This window comes from Charadrius vociferus, unplaced genomic scaffold (assembly GCF_000708025.1).
Source record: "Charadrius vociferus isolate BGI_N301 unplaced genomic scaffold, ASM70802v2 scaffold49, whole genome shotgun sequence".
Taxonomy (NCBI): domain Eukaryota; kingdom Metazoa; phylum Chordata; class Aves; order Charadriiformes; family Charadriidae; genus Charadrius; species Charadrius vociferus.
Window position 1 is genome coordinate 158,164 of NW_009661375.1, and position 5,539 is coordinate 163,702.

Sequence of the window (5,539 nt, forward strand, 5' to 3'; positions counted from 1 at the left end):
ACCATTGCATTTAATAATTTGTTATTTCTGCACACAGAATTGGACCTGTCCTGCACTGTGGGTGTAAAACTTCATACATGTGAGAAGACAAAGGTATTTCTCATGTAAAAGACTCCACATGATCATGAGCCCTGAAGAGTTCAAAATGATTCTTTCTCCTGCCTAATCCTGTGAAATCTAAACTGGAGAAATTTCACCAGAGCAATGGAAGCATACTCTTGATTTTAATGTAAAACCACATCACCGCTATAAAATTCTACATGTCAAGAAAGATAATTTTACACTGAGGGTGGTGAGACACCGACCCAGGTTGCCCAGAGAGGTGGTGGCTGCCCCATCCTTGGAAACATTGTAGGTCAGGTTGGATGGGGCTTTGAGCAACCTGGTCCACGTGAAGATGTCCCTGCCCATGGCAGTGGGCTTGGACTAGATGGCCTTTAAAGGTTCCTTCCAGCCCAAAACAGTCTATGATGCTATGGTTTTAGACTGGCTGTAGAAAAGCCACCATACCTTATACAACCCACGCTGAGCTGCCCTGGGGCAGGCACACCAGTGGCTCAAAGCTCCACTACCTGCTGCTCAGAGCTATTTTCTCAGTGAGGTTTTTGAGCTGAAACGGCATGAGAACAGGTCCTTACTTACAAGGCTTGACCCTTGACAACGGCCTGGTGTCTTTTTGGCACCCGCCCTTGGAGCAGCAGCTGCACACGCCTGCACTCTGGTCTGATCTGTGTATGTGCACTAGCTCTCCTCTGGACGGGACTGATGCTGCAGCAAATGGAGAGGTCTGCAAATGCTGTGACACATGGCATTCTTGGTGTTTCAAAACGTGTTTCATAATGACTCAGCCCTCACAACCAGTGACATATTCCAGGGGCACATGTGTGTATGTGTCTGTGCAAATGCGGGTGGCTCTGTACACCCCTGGATATCGATTGTGCGGTTTCTTCTTAGTGGACAATCCTGAAAATGGTTTCTGAGCTACGAGAGAATCAGTAAAAAAAGAACATAGAGGAGTAATGCAAGAGTGGCTGGGTCTTCATCTGCAGGTTTACCTGCACTGCTGTTGCTGAGCTGGTGGTTTTTCTGCTTGTGCCAGTGGAATGGTCCCAGCCTGTACCAGCGCTGCTCCCTCAGCCTGTTTGGGGTTTTGCGGCTTGCACCGGGCGTGATTTCAGAGTGGGGCCTTGGTGGGCCACCCTGGCCTTGCAGGACCGTCTCTGTCAGCATGGGCTGAGCAGGGTACCTTTGGCCTTCTTCCTCCATCCCACCTCCTACCCCGTTTCTGCATGACACCTCCCAGCACGCTGCTGGGGCTACTGGTGCCCTTGGGCAGCAGGCTCGCTGGGCTGGGGAGCTGCAGGTGTGAGTGCTCAAACTGCACGATTGCGGCTTCCCTCTGGGATCAGCATGGGCTGGCAAAGCCAGAGACCAGAGCTAATGGGGTTTAAAAGCCGAAAGAGGAGTGTTTTTCCTAATTCTACCAATTAAACATCAAAACTGGTGGAGCTCCATTCACTCCCACACATTTCTGTTGGAAGCCCCAGTTCTGTGGAAGATCTCACATAGTATCAGCCAAATGAGTGAAAACCCTATTCATTTAAGTAGAACTACATGACTGCTTTGAATTTTGCATTTCCACAGTGATAAAGGATGAGGACTTTCCTTTTTAACTACCATTGTACTGTTGACAGTGTAGCTAAGAGTACTTTCTCTGTCACAGGGAGTTTCCACGTGGCTGGAACTGGAAAGCAATGCAAGTATTTCTCCACTTATTTCACCATTTTTTTCCCCTAACAGTTGCAGAATTCAAATCCAATTTCTGAGGCTGTCTGCAAGTGCAAATACCCTCCAGGAGGAGGATTTCCCAGCGAGGGTCAGAACAGGCAAACTACTCATGCAGTGATCTCGTGTCTTGAAGCCTCACAGCAGTTACAACCACTGGGTATGCCAGACTCTTCCAGGCACTGTGTTACTTCTAGTTTAAGACTCTCAACTTTGGGAGGAATCTCCCAATGCTAAACTGTAACAATGCTGCTACATAAGTTTTACAAAAGGGCTTGAGGAACATTTCAATAAAGTGAACCCTGAAACAGTGCTTCTGTCATTTGAATTCCTTAGCCAAAGTATGCGAATAATTCCTGCACAGGGCACCTACAGTGAGCAGTGTAACTGCAGGTAAGAATTCACTCCAGTCCACCAAAGCAAAATTGAAAGGTAGGCAAAATGTTTCTATCAACCTTGTACTCTATTTCTAAGTTATACGCACATCATTTTAGGGTGTTTCCCAACTCCTAGAGATCCTTCCCATGCTTTAAGACTTGTTTTTAACATATCAGCACTGTTTGAACTTAGACCCACATTGCACGGAGCACTGCACCACGTGTGTCCAGAGAATTTGTCCTCCAAACACACAGGGTCGAAAAGAGTGAGAGAACAGAGAATATTCCATCTTTTATAGCCAAGAAATCTGTGCATGGGCGGGATTTCCTCAATTCCAACCAGGCATTTATCAAAAGAATAGATTTCCTTCAATCAATGGCCATCATAAGATGGCCTTATAGGCATTCTATTCTATTCTATTCTATTCTATTCTATTCTATTCTATTCTATTCTATTCTATCCTATCCCATCCCAGGACAGCCTGCTGCTGCTGCTTCCCAAAGGCAGGAGAGCAGCAATGCTGGTGATGCTGCGCCCAACGTGGTGATGTGCCGGGGGGCTGTGACCTGCCTCATCCGCCCGTGGCTGAAGGGACGGGCTCCTTGCCGTCCCTGCCACACGTGGGACTCACGCTGCCACAAGGGCCCCTTTCAGACCTCTCTGGCACCTTCTGCTGACCATGAAGAATTGGTAGTGAGCAGCCTGCCAAGGCCACCAGTACTGCTGCACTGGTGCCCTGTAGTGTCCCCTCACACGCATCCCTCAGCTTACACTCCTTACAGCCCGCACTCTGTGTGGGGAGCTCTGACCTGTAATTCCACAGTGCCCAGAACCATGCTGTTGTGCTTCACGGTGAAGGCTCTTTGCCTTGTGTCAATGCAAATAATAAAATTTCTGCTGGGTTATTTTGTTTTTGCCACAGGAGCAGTCCAGAGCCATGCATATCCCTAAATGTTGTGCAAAGTGATTTTTGCCAGACTACAGCTTCTCAAACTTTCCGCTTCAGAGAAGCATGTTAGACTGTGGTATGTACATCTGTGATGTGCATACAATTTAGGAAAAGAGAGTCTTAAACACACAGAAACAGATATATAGCAATCTGAATATACAGACATGTAGATAATGTCAAGAGAACAGAGCAACGGGGAGGGGCTGGAAATAATTTCACCTGCGTTCATGTCAGAGTTTGCAACAGAAGCGGCCATAAGCAAGTAAATGCAGAACAACCCTTATCTTCAGCGACATGAAACATGTTCTAGACACCAGCTTGGGAGCCAAAGTTTCTATTTACTTTTCTTTCACAAGACAAAACAAACCAAAACCAAAACAAAACTTTTTTGAACCTTACAAACCTATTTAAGAGGCTATTTACTATGAGGATACGGAAAATAATAAATAATAGCTAAGTTTTGATTTATGTAGGCTTTTAAAAATTCTTTGGAAAATGATTCACAATTTATATTAAAGTCTATAAATTTCTTTACAACTTTAAATATCAAATGCTTTTAAAAACACAGTGTTAGTGCTTTTTCATTGTTACCGATGTTTCATAATCATTTAAAAGACATTTTGCTAACAAGCTTACAATTGTCTTTAATACATATCACGTAGTGAACAGTTTATTATCACTCATTGAACATCCTTCCATCACTTATCGGTCCTCCATCAGCCACTCCAAGTGGAACTTTAACACGAAGGATGAGGTATATAAAGCTTTTAAAACACTTTTAAAGGTATGTTTTACGATCTTGGAAAATAAATTAGTAATTTTTGACTCCAGTCCTATCTAGAAGCTCTGATGGTGTAATAAAAGGGAAAAAACCAATGAACACACATTTAGAACTAGAATAAAAAATTGATTCCAGATATTTTGCCTTCCTTTGATTTTGCTTTGGTGGATTAGAGTCAGTATTTATGAACATAAAATGTAACTTAAATACCCAATTGTCTTTCAGAAACAGATTTCAAATAGTATATTTGATTTCAAAATTTGTAACACATACTTCATTGTTCAATTGCATCACCAGTCAGCCATGCAAGGAACAGGAAGAGTGTTACACACAGTGTAAAATTATGTTGTTTTCCTTTTCTTATAGGAACACACATCGTTACAAGTCAAAAGAGACCCAGATTTTCTTATTGCATAACATTTGCTTATGTTGCCTCTGGAAAAAATGTCTCAGTGCCAAAAAAATTATCAAATTTTTTTTAATTAGGGGCCTTGGTAGTTACAAAGGAAGGTAAAATTTAAGCTTTACTAAGTTACATGTTGTAAAAGAACTTGGCATAAAAAATACTAGAAAAGAAAAGAGGCTTATTTTCTCACCATTGCTGAAGCTGTCAGTGACTTTTACAGGGAAAATGGCATCGGTTATTTTGGCAAAAGAATTAACTCATGCAGCCAGTTCTGTTCCCCCCTTTCCTTGGTAAACAGCAGAGGAGCCCATATCCCATTTTTGTCCAGAAAACAGCACAGTTTCACTTCAGGATTGCTGCAGCTGTGGTTTCCCCTCGGTGGGCAGCTCAGCCCACCCAGCCGCTCGCTCCCTCATCCCCATGGGAATCAGGAGGGTTGGCGCGTCTGCTGGTCCTCGGGCGCAGGAGGCAGCCCTTCCTTTGGCACTGTGAGCAGCTGCTGAGCTTCTGATGGGAATGAACCCATTGCCTGCAGTTGTTAAATAAAAATGCCGACTCCTATGCCATATTGCTTAGTTTGCAGGAATTGTAATGATGTGATGAGTGTTGTATGTTAGTCTAGGTTTTAATCAAAGAAAATCTGAAGAGCTCTTCTTAAACTTGTGTTTAAAGCTAGCAGTTCAATAATTAGGGAAGGGAAAGCATGCAAACTGACCAAGCCGAGCAAATTATCAAGTACACTGGTTGAATATGCTTGTGATCTGTCTGCTCATCTCCGGTCCAGTGGACAGCTGGGAATGGCAGGTAAGTCACAGGAGCCAGAGGAGAGAGGGAAGCTGAGGAGGTAGGTCTTGGTGCAGCTGTCTATCAAAGCAACTGGCAGGGATGTCCTTCTTCTGAGTCTTCTGGGTGTGAAATAACATCTGAAATGTGATGTTGTGTGAAATCCTAGTTAATTAAGTGAATGACAGTTTTGCTGTTGATTCCAGCGGTGCTTAAATAGGTGTTCAGAAACATCAGTCCCAAGTAACACGCAAATTATAGTGACAATCATCAAGCTTAGGCTGATATGAAGAACATTTCTGATTTTTAGGGTTGCAAAGGGCATTTCTCTTTCAATTAATACCTCATTAAGAACCTCGAGGTGTTCAAAGAGGAATATGATACCAATAAACAAGCAAACACAAGAAAGTGAAGGTCTCTTCTGGGATATCCCCTCTTCTGCTGTGGCCTGTAAATT